Genomic DNA, 21,196 nt, shown 5'->3' with positions numbered 1-21,196 from the left:
ACTAGTGAAACAATGAAAAAGAGAGCTTGTTTTTATGTTTGAATTATTGTTGAAAAGAATCTATGTAAAAATGTTAACACATAACATGATTAGATATTTCATCTTATCTTAATATATAATACTAAGGTTCACAATGCATGCTCATTATGAAACCCTAAACCTAAACCTAATCCTGCCTTTTTTGAGAGGTTTAAAAAATCTTTCTGAAAAAAGTCTCTACAAGGAGTTGAACTCGCAACCCATAGCCTCCATCCAAGCACTTTAACCACTTGACCAGTAGCTGTTTTAGTGTTATAATATCGCTTCCACTAATACATTATGATTGAAATGAATGAATAGCATATCATGAACAAACCAACAATGAATTAATACAGCGGTTGATATCAACAATTAAAAAGAATACACAAGGTCAAGTAATACAAGGCACGATTAACTTTTAATTTGACGTTATGCTTTTTGTTTCATTTTACGTTATACCTCCTTCACACATTCTTTACATGTTTATTATGGATTATGGATGGATGGATTCATTTCTATCACAACCTTTGGACTGCTTTTTTTTTTTTATTCCGTAACTCATTTTTTAATTATGACCATACACTCACTCATTATATATACAACCACTAATATGATCTCAATATTTTTAGTTTCTACATTGAAAACATTGTGTATAAATATGTGATTTTGTGCATCATATTTTGGGTTTTGTTCATCATCACTTTCAAGTAACAATTGGATAGTTTATCTTCAATTTTGTATTGTTGTTTTTCCACTCACTTTTACTCTTCATCTTTTGATTATCAAAGTCTAAAACAAGAGTGTTCTATTTGTGGATTGGAGTTTGCAATAGGACAAGCTTTAGGTGGCTACATGAGGAGACATAGAGCTTCAAATATGAAAGGAAATAACAATATTCACAATTCTAATAATACTATGTGGTGCTAGTAGTCTTGATTCGCTGCAAAAGATGAAAGCTAGAAACCAGTGAGTTTTGGTGTTGGATTTGGATTTGAATCCATTTTTCAATATTTCTTGGTATTAATTATATGACGATTTATTCATTAGTGTAGGTACAATTTTTCTCTTATCTCTTGATTATTAACTGGTTTCTATGATATGATAATTGATAAGGAGTCAAGTTACTCTTAGATTGATTCCTTAATGTGTATGTGGATTTTTGATTTTTTTTGTGAATTAGGATAAATGATGCTTCTATTTTTTATTTTGTTGCATCATTGATGGTGAGGAAGAAGCTTATTAAAAATGGTTGTTTATCGTCACTTTCTCCATGAAACTATTGGATGATTCCTCTTCTATTTGGTGTTATAGTTTTTCTTCTCTTTTTTACTCTTTAATTTTTGGCTATTAATTAATACAAATTGGTAATATAAATAAGGGGTATATTTATAAATAATACTGTTTTTTTTATAAAGGTGAAGACAAGTGTCTACCATTTTTTCGTATAAAAATAATAATAAACATATTACTCCAAGTATAATGATAGAGATAAACATTGTGTATGTGTAATTAAGATAAAGATAGATAAAATTGAGATGAATAAAGAATAGTGCCTCTAAAAACAATATATAGAGAAGGTTAAAGGATATGATTACACATCTATCTCTCTATTTTCTATATATTTATATATCTTTGAATTTGTACATCTAAAAAAAATTTACACTATTAATTAACAACTTGACTTTCCAATTATCTTTAAAGAATTAAAGAATTAATTAATTATCAAATTGAATAGTTTCCTCCACTATTGAAAAAAAAAAAGGAACTTCCCATTCTGCATGTCACACAAAATGAAAGGAGAAAACAAAGACTTACTTGACAGTTAGTACTATATACCTCAAAGAAAAATATGTATGCTACAATTATTAAATAATTAAATCCATATGTCCACATAAAATAAATAAAAAAACGTATACACTAATCAAATTGTCAGAAAATTTAGGAAAAGTCAGTCCTAACATGATAAGAAGATTAAAATGATTATGATATCCAAAAAAAGTTCCATTCATTAGATTGGAAACTCTAAAAATGAACGTTTTAATTTTTTCAATAAAATCTTGCCCCAACTTATCTTATATATGCATGATTGCCCAACTCTACTACCATGATCATTTATGCTTTTCTGCTTTGTTAAGGTGATGTGGTTCTCCTTTTACTTTCCTTTCCTTATTTCTTGTGTTTGGGTATACATTTTCGGTCCATAAATTGGTTTTTTTTAAGGAAGGTCCGTAAATTGGTTGATATGTTTTCTCAAAAAGAAGTTCATATATCCCACACATATAGCATATAAGATTATACATAGAGAACACATTATTTTCTTAGACTATACAGTTTTATTTTTATATTTCATCCATAACAACAGAGAGAGGTGTGATCACTAAGATGTACTTTCAAGGTTTGATACTTACTATTAAAATTTGCTTTTAGGATTTACACATATGCAATTTGTATGACCCGTGCGGCAGCACGGGTGCAAGGACTAGTTAAATTATATTAGACCGGTTCATGTGTGGTTTGACAGTTAGATTTAGTTATTACGAAAAGCATAAAACGTTTTAGGTTAAATTATACCTAGGTTATTTAAGTTTGTGGCTTGTAATAAATTAGTCCTTTTAGTTATGATGGTCACACATAAGTCCTTTAAGTATGAGGTTTGTAACAGATTGATCCTTTAAGTTATTTTGGTCACAAATAAGTCCTTTAAGTTTGTAAACATTTTCAATTTAGTCCTTCTGCCACATCATCATTTTGGTTAACAGAAGGACTAAATTGAAATTTTTTGTAAACTTAAAGGACTTATGTGTGACCAAAATAATTTAGGTAGAATAAACAGTTTTCTTCTTAGTTGGGAGAGCGACAGAAAGATATGGATGGAGAAGAGAATGGTGTTTTTGGTTTTGAAGGAAGATGGTTTTGCTTGGTTTAAGCTCCACCCTTTAATTTTCTAGGTTTTCCAGTTTCCTTTCCTTTTTTTATTCACTATATATACACACGTGGCATTTTAATTTTTTAAAAATTTAGTAATTATACACGTGGTTTGCCACATAGGCATTGACTGAGTCAAAATTGATCAAAAAGATTTGTAAAGGACTTAATTTGTCCTTTTTTTTAATAAGGGTCAAATTCGCAACATTTAAAAAGTTAGAGGGCCAAAAGTATACGTAAGCCTTTTTTTTAATGGATTAATGCTTGTCCTAAACTAAATACTATATGGGGTTTATATAACGATGGTTAACCTTGTGGGCCTAAGATTCTAGGCCCTCCAGATGTCGTATTGCTCCATACTAATTTGCAATAACTTCATAATTTCATGTTGTTCCAGGTAATTGACGTCAGATGTCGTATTACTCCCAGGGTTGAGACTTACAATCGCACATATGTCCTAAGGTCCTATATTCTTCCATATAGACTTTAGCTGGGAGTCGAGACTTACACTCGCACATATGTCCTAAGGTCCCATATTCTTCCATATAGGCTTTAGTTTCTCTTTCGTGCATGAAGATTGTTCTTGCATGCTTCTATACGAAGTAAATATCCATCCTTCAGTATAGTAATTCAGATTCGTTTTCTTTTCAGGGTAGGTTTAGGGAGTTGGCTTGATGGAATATGATATACGTTGATTAATGCTTGCGCAAACAGTTTTTCTGCTTTTAGTTTTGGTTTTTGTAACACCCATACTAAACGTACCTAGGAAGTTTAGCATGTGCGTTCACTCGATACTGGATACATTAAAAATTTACAACAAAAATACAATGAATGAATATTTTATACAACAATTTGCGTTCGTGCAATCAATAATATAGTACAACTCATCTATTCATAGAAAATACATCCTTGGAATCCATAACATCCTGCGGAGAAACGAACGCGCACTTGCTGAAATATCCATCCGGCTTCGAGCTTGCAATGCCTACCTGTTTATCTGAAACAAATAAGGATTGGGATGAGACATAATGTCTCAGTGAGTTCTACCTAATCCTAGGCTATAGGTAACCTCGGGGGAAACCTACGGTCACCACGTGTCTACAATACAACCTGGCGGTTGATTATACGTGTGTGGTCATGCTTTCCTAGACGGTCGTGCATACTAGATCCGTCATAGGTTCATCTTACTTGTCAAAGGTCTTTACTATCATCATACATGTCATGGCGGTTAAGGGGATCCTAAGACCGCTATGCCAAGATACACTATACACATCGAGGCCTAACGTAACATATTCATGACACGATCCTAAATCGGACGATTAGAGAAACCTAAGATCGTCTTCGGTATACATTCATATCTTGCTCTAATGCACGACTTGTTCATGGCTAACATCATAACATAATCATATCATATCATACATATTCATATTCATTCATTAGGTTAGTGTTGAACAAATAATCATTATCTTGGTTCATTTTACGGAGTGCCCCGGGTGGAGTAACCCCGAGAACAATCCCATACATACCGATGGAAACCAAGCTAAGGCACACCAGACTCCCTCAGTGACGTGCGAGCTTCCCTTGCAGAGCTTATCCCGTTCTCACGACACCTACGTCTTGCTTACTCAGTGACATGCGGGCCCCCCTCCCGGAGCTTATCCCGTTCCCATGATGAAAACCCCTTGGGATCCAACCTAGCGGGATCACAAGAGACATGGCACCTACATCATTCATAAAGTCATAGCCTTAATCATTCATGTAAGGTTAAACCTATACATGCTTCTCATTTACCTCGGATCCGGGATCGATCCGATTAGCGGTAAACTACATACTTAGTCATTCATGTTCATACTTATTCATAGTGGAGAGATTAACCTATCAATCCATAGCTTATCATGCATGCATAATCATTCTTAATCATATGTGAAGAGAATATACTTCGCGTCTTAACCTACATAAGGTTCTTGCTTAACATTCTAGTTCTCGACAAACTATGTCAAGGCTCTACATTCTTTCCCTTTTTTATTTCATTACTACCCGGGTAAATTGGCTTAAGCTCTCTTGTGCCATCCTTGCCATACATGCTAAGATTACCATGATTTTCATTTCAAGGATCATTTGATGTTATGTGCATTTCTTAGATGATGTTTTGGGGTTATAAAGTTGTAAAAAGATGAAAGAAAGGCTTCAGAATGCACCACTGGCCCCAAAATGGGCCAACAGACCAAAAGCATGTTGACCAGGACAGACACTTTCGCCAATGGAGAAATTTTTCTGGGTAGGCACTGAAGAATTTCGCTATTAGCAAAATATTTCGCTAATAGCGAGTTTCTTCGGGTCTGTGGTGGAAAATTTGCTATTTTGACCCAAAACTCGGCCAAATCGATCCTGCAATGCACTATGAACATCCAACAACTTAAATATCATTACAAAACATCTTTCATGGAAATTTTAACATGAACAAATCAAGATCAAAGGCAAGGGTATAAAATTCATTTTTTCCTAAACTTAACATAATTCATGTTTTTCTTGCAAAGTTAAACACATAATCCCAAAGGTGGGTTCTATCTAAGAACTCACCTAACATAATCTTGAAATTCTTCAAGTTCCTAGCTTTCCCAAGACCAAACCCTAGTCCAAGAATCCAAGTTCAATCCATCTCTTTGTTGTTTCTTGTCCTTGAAGCTTCCATGATCCATGCTTGACCACCTATTTCATGTATTTGGAAGCTTTGATGGAAGAAAATTGAGGGAAAGGGGGCGGTCCTAGAGAGAAGGAGGAGAGAAATTCTCTTCTCAAAAACCTAGAGAGATAAAGAGAAGAAAATATGAAGATTTTGGCCCAAAAAAACACTTATATACCTCTTTGCGTGCAAGTACCAGAATGCCCTTCGTCTTAATCGTGTTTAACCTGACACTGATACTTAACTCATGCTTGACTAATATTACATAATGATATCTTCTGTCGTACATAGCATTCTTTATCACTTAATCTCTGATACGTCCGATGGGTAATATTCTTATTGCTGAAAAGCGGGATGTTACAGTTTTGGTTTGAGGTTTTTTTTTTTGTGTGTGTGACTTTGGTTGATTCAATGGTAGCAATTGGAGATGGATTTTGGTGGCGGTGGAGATAGGTTGAGTTATTGGGAAAGGTAGATGAGTATTTATTAAATTAATTTAGAAATCATGAAAACTAGTATTCGTTTGTTTAATTTAAAGGCCTAATAAACTAGTGTTGTTTGTTTTCTTGTGTAAAGAAAAAAACATTCTTTTTCCTCATTGTTAGATTTTGACCTTAATCATTGGTGGGTGATTATGTTACTATATTTGGGTTTAGTCACTTAGCTTGTGTTCTTTCATGGTTTCTTTGTTGTTGTATTGTATGTAATTTTCATACTCTCGAGTTTTATCTGTGCACTTCTTGCACTGGGTAGAACCCTTTTTGTAGTTATTATATTCATTTTGTCTTGGTTAATAAAAATGACCTCCTTACATGCCACACCTTAATTTACATGCCTTCTTCCTCTCTTTTTATAATTTGAACATGATTGATTTATGAAATTATTTGATTTTAATAATGTGGTGTAATTGTACTTTATAAATTTAAGAGTTGTGTGGATGAATATAATTTGTTGTTTAAAATAGTGGTCTTAGGTTGTTTTTGTAAAAGAAATGTTAGTTTTGATCCTATAATTTTGTCAACAAAAAAATTTATCTTATGGTATGATTGCTTTATAAATAAACGTGTTGTAACCTATTCAATAAATTAATTCTAAACCAAGTATTTTCATCAATCAAAATTAAATTTATCTTTTGAGGTTTTTTCCTTGTCTATCATGAAAGGCTAAAAGAAAACAAAACAAATTAATCTTTGATGGACATAAAAAATTTATTTGAGATCTTTACTTAGGTTATGTAATCAATTGGTTGAGCCAAACGACAAACACAACACATTTATAAATTTTGGAGACATTTATCAATCACTACAATTTTATGAATGATTGTTTGCAATGCGTAAGTGTTATAAACTATTTACTAGATGTGAAGAGAGAATGATTTTTTTTATGTTGTTTCCTGTGTTAACCCTTCGATTTTTAAAGGAAGGCTCACAGACAAGCTAGAGTTTAGTTGAGAGGAGAGTAAATCCTAACAAAGAATTTTTTCCCCTAAAAATTGAATACAAGTTCTCTTGAATGATTCGACCTAGGAATAGCTCGTTAACTAGTTGAATCCAATAACTTGGTTAAAACATTAAAATTTTACTTATAAAGTCTTAAAACAAGTTTTTCTCTGTTACTTGTAAAAGAGGAAAAATATCGCTCAAATTTCAATGTTTGTTGATTCTTTGCTAATATTTTGTTGTATACTTCTTGTTGAAACCAATGGTATTTAGTAATTGTTGACATTATTTTTACATTTTCTTTTGTATGTTATACACAATAATATATTAGCTTTTCACTTATAGTTATTTGACTTTGCAAATTCAAGGTCCTTCAAATAAAATGGATGTCCATCAAATATGTTTCCTAATGATCTAATTTCGAAGTGAGTTAATTTTATTTGTGAGTTCAAGTAAATGTTATCATTAATATAAAAAATAATTATATGTTTCATATAAGCTTATAATTTATTTGTGCATCATGATTTCTCCAACACTTTGATTTATTTGAGAGTCAATTTCTTTTACAAGCTCAAAAATGTATTACATTATATTGTTACCTATGTTCATTTATATATGACATTGAAAATAAAAAATTTACAACACAATGTATTCTAAAAATGTTACTACATAATTATAATTGGTTATTTAATAAATAGTATCAACATATGATTATAAATATTAGTTATTAATTTATACGAAGTTCTATCAGAATTTTGTTCTTTTTGCAGAAATATTTATCACCATGTTGATAAATGTTGAAATGTCAATCCTGTAGAATGAGAGAAAGATAACATGTAGGTTAAAATTGTGAAGAACGTTAGTGAATAGCTTGTAAAAGAACTTGCTCAGGCTAGAGAAAATAGAGCGGAAATCTCAAAAAACTTGTCGATTTCGATAATAATGATGGAACATCAAATGAGCCTATTCAAATTGTAGACTTGGTTAATAGTGGTGGTAAAGTAAATTGCACGAGTTTACATTCAACATGGGTAGTTGTGACTCCGGTTGATGAGGAGGTAGATCCAAACATGACAATTCTCATTGTTGTCCCAAACTGAAAACGTGGCAAAACACAAATCCTGACATTACTAAGAAGCCTTTTCAGGATGCAAATGAAGATAGTAATTGTAACATCCCACTCTTCACAATGAGAATTTTACCCATCGGATGTATCAGAGGTTAAGTGATGAAGAATGTTAAGTACGACGAAAGGCATTATTATGTAATGTCAGTGAAATACGGTTGAACTATCAGTGACGTAGAATGTTTATCAAATGATATCAGTCAAGCATGGGTTTAAATACCAGTGTCAGGCTAGACGCGATTAAGCCGCAAGGGCTATTTAAGGCCGCAAGGGCCTATTTTCCTTCATTTTCCATTCTCTTTCTCTCTCTAGGTTTTTGAGAGAATGAATTCTCTCCTCCTTCTCTCTAGGATGGCGCCACCCTCCCCTCTCTAATCCATTCAAAGCTTTCCAAAATCATGCAATTGGTAATCAAACAAGGATCGTAGAAGCTTCATGGACAAGAAACACCCAAGAGAATGGATTGAGCTTGGGTTAGGGGTTGATCTTGAGGAAGCTAGGAACTTGAAGAAGTTGCAAGAAACATGTTAAGGTGAATTCTATAGATAGTTTTCCACCCTTGGGTTGTGTTAATTCATGTTAGAATTTATGAATTTGAGTTATGGATGGTTTAGAAACCTACTACCCCTTTTTGCCAAATCTTGTTGATTACATGATAAAATTGCCATGGAATATGTTTATTATTGTTTCTATATGTTGTTGGATGTTCTGGTGCATTGCAGGATCAAATTGGACGAGTTTTGGGTCAAAAATTGCAAATTCTGCACCACAGACCCGAAGAAATTCGCTATTAGCGAAATATTTTGCTAATAGCGAAATTCTTCAGAAGCCTGCCCAGAAAATTTCGCTAATAGCGAAACTGTCTGTCCTTGCCAGCATGCTTTTGGCTTGTTGGCTCAATGTAGGGCCGGTGGTGCATTCCGAAGCCTTTCTTTCATCGTTTTACAACTTTATAACCCCAAAACAATAACTAAGCAATGCACATAACATCAAATGATCCTTGAAATGAAAATCATAGTAATCTTAACATGTATGCCAAGGATGGCACAAGAGTGTTTAAGCCGAATTATTCGGGTAGAGATGAATTAAGAAAGGGAATGAATGTAGAGCCTCGACATAGCTTGTTGAGAACTAGAAAGTAAAGCATAACCCTAAGAATGATAAGACGCGAAGTGTTTATAGTATTCTCTTCACACATGATCAAGAACGAATAAGTAAGCATGTAAGCCGTGGATTGATAGGTTAATCTCTCCACTATGAATAAGCATGAACATGAATGAATAAGTATGTAGTTTACCGCTAATCGGATCGACCCCGGATCCGAGGTGAATGAGTAAGCATGTATAGGTTAGAAACCTTTCATGAATGATTAAGTTTATGACTAAAATGAATGATGTAGGTGCCATGTCTCTTGTGATCCACGCAAGAGGGATCTCAAGGGGTCCTCTTCATGGGGACGGGATAAGCTCCGCAAGGGGGCCCGCGTGTCACTGAGAAGGAGGTGTCGTGAGAATGGGATAAGCTCCGAAAGAGGGGATCGCACGTCACTAAGGGCATAATGTAAGATGTAGGTGTTGTGTCTCTTGCGATCAACGCTAGGTTGGGATCCCGAGAGGTTCTCTCGCCAAGGGAACGGGATAAGCTCCGCAAGGGGGGGGGGCGCACTTCACTAAGGGAGTCCGATGTGCCTTAGCTAGGTTTTCATCGGTATGTATGGGATTGTTCTCAGGGTTACTCCACACGAGGCTCTCCATAAAATGAACCAAGATAATGATTGTTTGTTCAACGCTAACATAATGAATGAATGAATATGACTATGTATGATAGAATATGAATATGTTATGATATGATGTTAGCTATGAGCAAGTCGTGCAATAGAGCAAGATATGAATGATGTTCTGATGACGATCTTAGGTTTCCCTAATCGTCTGGTTTAGGACCGTGTCATGAATATGTTATGTTTAGGCCTCGAATGCATTTAGCGATTCTTGGCATAGCGGTATTAGGTTCCCTTTAACCGCCAAGACACATATGATGATAGTAAGACCTATGACAAGTAAGATGAACCTATGACGGATCTAGTATGCACGACCGTCTAGGAAAACATGACCACACACGTATAATCAACCGTCAGGTTGTATTGTAGACATGTGGTGACCGTAGGTTTCCCCCGTGGTTACCTATAGCCTAGGATTAGGTAGAACTCACTGAGACATTATGTCTCATCCCAATCCTTATTTCTTTCAGATAAGCAGGATGGTATGCAAGCTTGAAGCCGGATGGATATTTCAACAAGTGCGCGTTTGTACCCGCCGCAGGAAGTTACATATTTTCAAGGATGCAATTTCTATGTATAGATGAGATGTATTGTTTTGTTGTAGTATGAACGTGATTTGTTGTATATAATATTCATTCGAACTTTTATTGTTGTAAATTTTAATGTATCCAGTACTGAATATAACGCACATGCTAAACTTCCTAGGTACATTTAGTATGGGTGTTACAGTAATTGCTCACATTCATGCTAATTTGTTGATGCCATTTAGATGAACATATAGGATGAAGACATGATTCAAGTAAACATCAAGTTACTCCTCCAAAGATGAGGATATTTGTATGTTCAAGACCTTTGAAGAACATGTTGCCCAAGATGAAACATAATGTTTAGCAACCAAAGCATTCCACACGGTAAACACAATTTTTAAATGCCATCAATTTTTTTCCCTTTACATTGACTAATGTCACATATATGGTGGTTCAAGGTAAAATTTACACTCCTATTTTGGTATAATCGATGATTAATGAAGAGACTCCCGTTATTATGGATCGAGTGTTGCAAGCTGCTATTCTTAAACCGGTGAAGGTAGTTGTTGAGGATCAGCTGAAGAACTTGCATCAGACTGCTAAAAACAATGCTTATAACACTCACACTAACGGTGAAAGAAAATGTGGTAGAATAGCAACATATTAGGATTTTCCATGACATTACCCCATTGGTGGTTGAACGGCATTGAAAGTCATTGTGATGGGATTTATTGCCTCTGTTTTTTAGGGATAGTATTTAGGAATTGTAATAATTTTCCTGCATTTTGTTTACCTTATGGTGTTTATTTTCCTTGCTTTTGCTTTTATTTTGTTTTTGCTTTTGACCTTTTTTGAAGATATTTTTGAGTGCATGGCAAAAGATAGGGGATTCTTGGGGGTGACAACAAAGTTGAGATGTCTAAGTTTCACCTTGATATTTAACCTCACTCTTAGTTCATAAAAATAAATGCATTTGATATGCTTTAATTTTTATAATATAATTTTGTAAGCAACAACAATTCATCTTGTAGTAGTTTTGTTTTATAAACAAATGTGTGGTCACCTCTTGAATGAATTATTTTAAAAGCTAATTATTTTCATAATTCAAATCTAATATTTTTCTTGAAATTATTCTCTTGTTTATCATGAAAAGGTAGAAGAAGAAGGAGAAACATTTAATGAACTGTGTGAGCTCAATTTAAAGAAAATTAATCTTGATATGCATCAAATTTTTTATTAGAGATATTTACTAAGGTTAAGTGATCAATTGAGAGAGTTCAAGGATAAACACAACACATTGATAAACTATAGAGACATTTAACAATAACTTCAATTTTATGAATAGTTTCTTGAAACTATCAAGTGTTAAAAACTATTTACTTGATGTGATGAAAACACAAATATTTTACTTATAAAGAGTTCAAACAAGTTTTTATTTATTGCATGTAATAGAGGGAAAAATATGTCTCAAATTTCCTATTTTCTCAAAGCTTTGATAATATTTTTTTCTCTATTCCTTGTTGAAATCAATGGTGGTAAGTAATTTTGATATTATTTTCACATTTTCTTCTTTATATTATACACAATAATTTATAATGTTTTGGTAACATTCCTTTATTTTTATTAAACATTGCAGAGGGAAGACCCTGCACATATAACATTGATTGTCCGCTAAGTATGTGTCGTAGTCCTCAAATTCCAAAGTGCATCAATTCTATTTGTGAGTGCAAGTAAGTGTAATAATTAATATGATAAATTATTATAATATATATATATATATATATATATATATATATATATATATATATATATATATATATATATATATATATATATATATATAAGCCTGTAATTTATTTGTTCGTCATAATTTCTCTCATATTTTGATTTATTTGTGTGTCAATTCCTTTTACAAGCTCAAAATTGTATGGTGACATTTTACAAGTATTATTACCTTCATTCATATAAGAAACCAAAAATAAAATTTCAAAGTATAATGTCAATATATGAATATGTAGATTAATTACTTATTCTACTTATAAATTTAGCATAATAGTGTTGAATGATATAAACTTAATAAATAATACTATGTATTAAAATAATTGTGAAAAACATCTAAATGATAAGTGTGTGACCCTATTTATTTTGGAAATGATTAAAATGAGTATATATATGAATTATAATTCTTTTGTAGAAAATATACGCAATATAATTAAAATTCACAATAAAACAAAACATATTGAATATGTCACCATCATAAATAAATAAACAACTAACACCACAAACATTGTTATTTTAGAACCATTTGAAAGTAGTAAAAATATGTCTAGATGTCACATACCTTTAGAGCTTATCTATACAAAATACATAATAAGAGTAATCAACTTTTGATTTCCATAGTAACAATGAAAAAACTAAGATGTAGCAAGTGGATCACCCATTATAATCCACAAAACGCCATCCTCGCCTAAAAGCTAAGTTGTCTTATTGGTGAAACCTAAGTAACTAATCATGATTATTATTATAAATTAGTGGATAAATCAAAATAGTTGTAAATTATAGCATTTAGTAACTAGCACTCAGACAAAGATTGCACACATCAAAGTGTACATAATATTTTGTAAAAATTCAACAACATAATATACATATGGTGAAAAAAAGATCACCCATAAGCTTATCAAAATACCTCAAAATATTTAATCTTGCACACGGGCCTAAAAAGATTGTGGTGGAATATAAACAAATGGTATGGTCTATCACTCACCATTTTTCATCTATTCGAGATCACATAGGTACTACACCATGTCCCCTTCTGACTGTAGAAGACTTTGGTGATGCCCTAATATTAGGTACTACATCACGTCCCCTACCAACTCAAGGAAAAAGATGATGATAAACTTAAATATAACCATCCACTCGTCTATGAACAATAAAACCAAGGTCACTTATTATACAATTGGCATAGCAAATAATAGAAATAAGTTAGTGTTGTTCTACCATACAAAGTTGTTATTGTTTAGGTTAAGCAGAGGCGGTTCTACCGTATGGCGACCCCAGGCGGTCGCCCAAACTCGATCGATAATTAGTGGCGGATCTTCCTTGGTACCCCCAAAGGTTTCTATATATATTATATCTGGCATATTATTCACATTATTTTCCAGTTAGTGCAGTGGAAAAGCAGTTATAGTTACTTTGTCTCCCAAACGTCGTGTGTTTGACTCTTCTATCTTCTCCCTTTTTTATATTTCTGTTATATATTTACTTTTTTTTTTATCAAAAATGGTCCATGGAGGGATTTGAACACACACCCCCTACGCCATATTCATGTAAATTATACCACTACAGCAGTTAACATTTTTGATAAATCTTTCAAACAACTTAATATATATTTCATAGAATTTTGGCACCCCAAGAAAATAACTCAAGATCCGCCACTGTCGATAAATCCTTCAAACAACTTAATATGACGATCCTTTTTTATTTTGATTTATGACTATTTATATATATATATATATATATATATATATATATATTTTTAAGGAAGGAATTTATATATATTATGTCACATGTGAATTAGCGATAAATTTTTCGCCCAGGCTCTGTATAATTCCTGGCTCCGCCACTGGTTAAGTCTCATTGCATTTCTTAACATATTTTCTTTTAACTCTTTCTTATGTTAATAAAAAGCACTCTCATTAACATTCTTAGAAAATATTAAAGTGAATATCTATACACAAACGTAACACTTGGAACAAACAACACACCATAACAAGAAAAAACTATAAAAAAAGTGATGTAATATCCTATGTGATAAATTACTCAATGAATATTAACTACCATTTATTACCACTCACTTAAGAGTCACTTGTTGAGAATTGGCTATCCATATTTACTTATCCCTGGTAGATATTGGTGTACCTTGTGTGTGACACCCTAAATCCCAAAATAATCATTCCTATTATTTTATTCAAAAATAGAGTTTGATTCACAACACAGAGTGTAAAATAAAACTTTGTTATTAATATAAGAATTCTCCCACAAGATTTATGATACTACATTGACTCATAACAAACATAATTCCCATAAACACTTCCTTGAAAATTATAATAATATTAACATTGAATCCTTTGCTTTTGAAAATACTTTTTTTACATCATAGAAGATGGTTTTCTTGCACAAAAGTAAATAAGTAAGTATATCCCTTTCCCAGTGTCACTATTAGAGCGGAACTCTTCCCACACTTGAACTTTAAGACTCGTAAACTTGTATTTAGACTGCGATTTCGCAATCGCATCGCCAAGCCAGCAAACACAAACAACGAAGGGTGAGTTTCGAGAACATGTAAAAGTATAAAATAAATGAGAAGAACACACGAAAAATCAAGTCAAAACCATATCATATTACAAAATTTATAACCTTAAGAATATACTATATTAGGCAAATTCACATTAGTCAAGAAAATCATTACACATACGAATCAAAACCTTCACAAACCTAATGTCTCAATTCAATCCAAGATAATCATAACAAGATAGTCACAAATAATAATCAAGAAAGTCAAGAACATATTCTCACAAGGTAATCAAAAACATTCATAATGGAACAATCACAAATGACATTCCAAACAATGAATAGCATACTCTCACGAAACAATCTACATCATTCATAATATCACAGTCACAAGTCAAACAATGATATGCATGCTCTTAGACTTTAGACATCTCTTTATTTGGTACCACATCTACTCCGAAGTACTTGGTTAGGAGGTCGATAGTACTATGCCACCACATGGTGGATGTACAATTCAAAAATGGTCGAGTCATTACAGACTATTCAAGGTTGGCCGAGTCACTGCGGACTATTCAAGATTGGTCGAGCCCTTATGAACTATTCAAAGTTGGCTTAGTCATTACAGACTATTCAAAATTGGCCCTGCCCTCATAGACCCCCTCCTCAACCCCGAGACAATTTGTCTCATTCATTATTACTTCCCCAATCATATTGGGATATTCAGACCCTACCTAGATAATGACCAAACACTCCACTAGGTCCTATACCATATCATTCAATCCATATTCATTCAATAATCACATTTCACAATGTACGCTTCACACTATTCAATAAAAATCCATATTCACATATTTCAATCAATCTCGATCAAGTCTCAATAGTTCAAACATATATAATCATGATTATAACTAGTCAAATTCTACCAGTCAGTAAGAGATTCAACAGACAGGCAGTGCATTTTTAAACATAATTTCATACTAGTTAACATAAATCTGCACGCACACATCTATCGCACAATAATTAATCATTAAAACATGATCCCACAGAGATAAAATACCAATCAATCTTCACATAATTTCATTCACTGAAGCTTGGAGGTTTCTGAATCATATTTTTAATCCTCATTATTACCATCAACATATTCTTAATAAATTATTATTCATGAATCAAACGCTCCCATACTCCTTATGTCTTACATCTAATCTCTCCCCTCGTTGGCCGAGGATACACCTTAAGAGAAAACACAAATCAAAATCAACACTAACTCATGGTTTAAGGGTAATTAATAATATTCATTCGTCTCCAATTAATCACATCTACCTGAATCTAATAAGGGTAATCAAGAATATTCATTCATCTTACGTCAACATCTCATTTGTCAAACTATATTCACATATCATATTTTCAACAAAATCTATTCATAGTCCAACTAATTATATCTTAGTATCCGCAATCATCATATATATGTTGCATACCAAAAATTCATTTCAACAAGATTCAACATCACTTTTATATTCATCATCGAATAATTCATCAATTAGAATAAATGCAGCAGATCAAACACGGGCACAACATAAAATTTATTCATGACATCAATTAGCACACATTCAACATAATTTAAATCAATGAAGACCTTAATAATGTTTCTAATTCCTCTTTTAACCTCACACTTCTAGCTTTGCACATTAATTAATTATTCTCTCAAAGGGCTACAACCATCGCAGCATGCCTCGAATGAATTTTGGGAAATATAGCTTTCCCGTTCATCACAAATATTTTACACTCATGTACTCGAACTCTTCTCTCTCACCCCATACCTTGATTGAAGATTCACCTAACGAACTCGAACAACTTACTTCCCGTCTTCATCAATCAACATATCTAATAATCCGCAAGGGTAACAAAATAACGCGACAATAATTAAAATCAAATTAGTTATTATCAATTCAAAATTTAAACGTAACTGATCAAAATACTACATATTTTCTATTTTGAAATAGGATTCAAATGACTATGATTTAGTTTCTTGAGTTGCTGTAATTTAAATAGGGTTTCAATTTGTGACCTCAGAAACTTCCAAAATTATGAACGTAAATAAATTTGAAATACCATGAGGATCTTGAAATTAAATTAGAGAAGAAAACCCTGAATCAAAAGGAGGAATCAACTGAAAATCGTAATTAAAAATGGCTATAGTACTTACAATGACAATTTCTTTTTAGATAGTACGACACTATATATCTTGGGTTGGTTTGCTCTGGTATCGTAACTTCTTATAAGGCTATTGGATTACATATATATAGTAGTCACTAGGCTAATTAGGTTATTAGTGTATATGCAATGAGCTCATGCTTATTTAGTTGCCGCTCGTCTAGTAGTCTAATAAGTTAACAAAGTATATATACACACACCCATTTGATTCCTATCAAACACCATAGTATTCATCATATTTATTACATGTATAATCTAAAACAAATCTATCTAATTATTTTTAATAAAACAGTTTCTTATATAAATTACTATGACAAACACTTAAAAGAAATTATTTCACCACAATACAAATGATATAATATTTTGTAGTATTAAATATTAAATTATAGTATTAAGACTTGAACAAAAAATAAAAATAGTATTGAGAAATTTGGGGTGTTACAATGTGAACATATATAATTTTTTTTTCGGTTAACCCTCTTGATGTTTATTTAACTTTTCCTTCACCTTGTATCATGTGGTTGGTTAGTTATCCTACTTGAAGATATGGAGAGGTTTAAATCCCTAATACACACACCCACACACACACACACACACACACACACACACAATACCTCTAAGTTACCTACAAGGACGGACCTGAACAAGGCATGGTGTGGCAAGTGCCACACCAGTTCAGGTCCAATTTTTTTTCCTTATAATTTTGTTTTGATCGATTTATTGTATATTTTTACTCATATATTAATACATACATCTAATTTTTATTATGTTTATATATCTGTCTATATTTTTACTCATAAATTAATACGGGACTTGTTTTTTTGTAATTTATACACGTGCCTATATTTTTATTCATATAAGAGAACCTATTTGTTTTTTAATTTATACATGTGTTTATAATTTAACTTGTATATTAATACGGGGACCTTTTTTTTCTAATTTATACACATGTCTATATTTTTACTTATAGTTAATACATAAATAATTTTTTTACAATTTAATCATATGTCTATATTTTTGTTCATATATTAATACATAGATATATTTTTTTTATAATTTCTATGCAACTGCAACTTGCTTCCAAAAAAAGAGCACAACACGTTCACCCGTCCGTATGCACAGGCATGTTGCTAGAGCATTTGATATCTCTTGTAACCTATATAGAAAGAGATATTCTTAGGACAACTAGTAATGATATAATTTTAGTTCATTTTCAACAAATAAAAAATATTTCATATTAATTAATTATTTGACAAAAAAATTGGCCCACTAGTATTGAAAGTCCAGATCCGCCTTTCGGTACCTAACATAGTAAGACTAGTGCATGCTAAAGAATTGCCGCCTTACCATAACTACATTACTATTTCGTCGGAATTTGCGATAGATCCGTCATCATCGATGTTATCGCAAAAGTTTTTTGAAGAACACTGTGTTTGTCTTTTGTTCGTATTCAAAACTATCTTGAATGCTTAATTTTGAAACTAATCAATATTATGTTATGTATGGCAGAGGATTTATACTTGATTCAGCTGCATTTTCAAGCCTACTTACATGATTAGTGAAACTCTTCTTGTTGAGGTAAGTGAATAAGAGAGTTTTATTCATGAATATCATGCTATGAAGCATGAACATGAATGATATAATTTCCAAAGATTCATCTAAAGTTTATTACACATGGAGTAGAGCTCTTTTGTTGTTAAAATATTTGGTTAATTTGTAAAATAGGGAACTTGTAGGGTTAAAATGTGGTTCAATTTTTTTTAAAAGGTTTTTGTGTTATTTAATGTTGTGCTTGACTTGTATTTAAAATTTTATGGAATGATGTGTAAAATTTATCTTTTAAAATTTTTCTTTTATTTTCAAATTGCATTCTACTTTTTGTTGAGAAAACACGTTGTATTTAAGACATTTGATTCCTTCATTTTTAAATCTATAATGTCTCTCCCTTCTTCAAATTTATCCCAAATTTTAAGGACAAAACTTATTTAACAAAAGAAGAAATGCAACACCCCTATTTTTCATATATATATATATATATATATATATATATATATATATATATATATCTGTGTGTGTGTGTGTTTTCATCTAATGAGTCATTAGTTAATATTTTAAGTAATTTTACATGTATATGTGTGCTGAAAATTAATGTGGTGATTTAGTGTGCATTATAATAATAATAATTGTATGCATTATTATTTTTAGGTATAATTGTATGCATTATTAAATTTTAATTTATTTTATATATCATTATATTTCAATGATAAATTTTATAAATACTTACCTTGAATATATTATAAATATGTATACATATATGTACTAGGAGTTATTGTGAAAGTTAAATTGAGGTTTATTTTAGTAATGGATATAAATCATTGAGCTTCTTTTTATTGTAGTACTTTTTATATACCTTATTTCAGCAATAAATGTAAAATATATGACAGCAATAGGAATATCAAACTTTCCAAAATACATTTGGGGCTTAGGACATACAACAATATCCATTTGAGAGATAATAAAATTAATGTGAAAATAAGTAATTGTAAGATAACATTTAGAATATTGTTAACATTAACTTCTTGTTTTTATTATAAGTTGCATTTGAAACATGTGATAAATGATGTAATTGGTAAATGAGTTTTTCTATCATGTGCAAATTTGCACATGTTAAGAAGTTTAAAGTTGTAACTTTGACTTAGAACTTGTGCATTTTATATTGAAGAGGTAGCTTTTAAATAAATAAATGTTGTTTTTCAATGAAAAATTACTACTTTTGTCAAAAAAATATGAAAATTTACTACTTTTAGACAAACCTTTGATAAGTTGACAATATGTTCAAGATTGATTGGATATTTGTGAACGGTTGAACTTTGGATGGTTATTTTATTGTTACATGGTATTTGATTAATATGTTGAACATGTGTTGTGATTTATATGCGATGTCGATAATATGAATTAATATTATGAGAATTTTGTGAGTTATGAATTTGATGAAAATTTAATAAGAAAGACAATTTATGTATTTGAAATCTTGACGAATGAAATTGAGGTTACCCCATAAATTGAAATACGATAATTTTCACGCAACTAAACATATAGCTTGAAAGGAGTATCCTAGGATAATGAGGGTGAAACTAAATGTTAGGGGTCTTCAAGTAAATATTTTTTAGTCTTCATATATGTAGAATAGAAGCCTAAGAAAAGTGGGGAAATACTTCCAAGTGAGTCACGTAAGTGTCTCATGTTGAGTAGAAAGTCTTTGACTAGAAGATAAACTTAATGAAGTAAGACCATTGAATTGTTGTCCATCCACCTAGAGGTACATTACTATCAAATTTCCAACAAAGTACTCCGAGTGTAGACTAATTGTATTAACTTGATGTTGTGAGTTAGTGTGATAATTAATTTGACGATATTTTTTTTGATGTTTTGTGTATTCTCACATTTATTTTACATTATTACTTGTTTTGAAACTTACCTCGTCGTTGTTTTTTTGTATGGCATGATCCTGCATTTGCAGATCATAGTTCTACATGTTGTGTTTTTGGAGTGAAGCAAATTCCTTCTTTGAAGACTCTGTTTCATTTTTCTGTAAATTTAGGAAATGGTCTTGCTTTGGTAGGTTGCATCAGGTAGGAGAATATATGCACCACAATAAAACATCAAATATTCAATTGAGGAATATGTAAAAGAGTGGAGATGTCCATTACCTCATGAAAAGAATTTTCAAAATAGTATTTTATTTTCCTTCCACTATTTTATTTATAGAAAAATTTTAAACATACTATTTGGGGTTTGGGAAGTCAAAGTGATTTCCGTGCAACTTAAAACTCTAAGAACCTAGGTTATAAGTGTTGGTGTAAGCCCTATAGGCCAATAGTTTACGTTAAATGTTATGTATCATGACTTTTATTATTAAATAATATATAACATTCTTTATTATAATTGTTGCAAGATTAATAAAGTCCCTAGAATAGATAGTTCGTGTGATGGAATTTTAAGTGTGACTTAATCACGAGATTACATTAACATAAAGAACACTGTTTTTAAATTTATCTGTAATCAAGCTTTAATATAATTGGGATAATAATAAAGCGCAGAGACTATTATGCATGCAAACTGATGACCACATCTCATGGGTCATGAATATGAGATGTTAAGTCTATACACAGTTATAAATATTAGGAGTAATATTTATAC

At 31.6% G+C, this 21,196-nt stretch overlaps 2 long non-coding RNA genes across 5 annotated transcripts; one reads left to right on the top strand and one right to left on the bottom strand.

Moving 5' to 3' along the window:
• Window positions 1-3,084: 3,084 nt before the first annotated feature.
• On the bottom strand, window positions 3,085-6,471 carry LOC146955119 (uncharacterized). 2 transcript variants are annotated; one of them, XR_015016231.1, is made up of 3 exons: window positions 5,524-6,449; window positions 4,470-4,664; window positions 3,085-3,940 (listed from the first exon to the last, which is right to left on the bottom strand). It is a non-coding gene; the product is annotated as an uncharacterized LOC146955119 (long non-coding RNA). The 2 variants fall into 2 exon arrangements; XR_015016229.1 differs by lacking the exon at window positions 4,470-4,664 and having other exon boundaries at window positions 3,767-3,940; window positions 5,524-6,471.
• A 1,372-nt stretch (window positions 6,472-7,843) lies between these two features.
• LOC146955118 (uncharacterized) lies at window positions 7,844-20,941 on the top strand. 3 transcript variants are annotated; one of them, XR_015016219.1, is made up of 6 exons: window positions 7,846-8,723; window positions 10,439-10,879; window positions 10,954-12,030; window positions 12,132-12,225; window positions 18,506-18,574; window positions 20,517-20,941. It is a non-coding gene; the product is annotated as an uncharacterized LOC146955118 (long non-coding RNA). The 3 variants fall into 3 exon arrangements; XR_015016218.1 differs by having other exon boundaries at window positions 7,844-8,723; window positions 10,439-12,030; XR_015016225.1 differs by having other exon boundaries at window positions 7,855-8,723; window positions 10,738-12,030.
• The last annotated feature ends 255 nt before the right edge of the window (window positions 20,942-21,196 follow it).

This window comes from Medicago sativa, chromosome 1 (genome assembly GCF_051527215.1).
Source record: "Medicago sativa cultivar Bolivia chromosome 1, Bolivia_mono, whole genome shotgun sequence".
NCBI classification, from domain to species: Eukaryota; Viridiplantae; Streptophyta; class Magnoliopsida; order Fabales; family Fabaceae; genus Medicago; species Medicago sativa.
The sequence above is the reverse complement of the archived record's forward strand: the minus strand, read 5'-3'. Positions and strand labels throughout refer to the sequence as shown.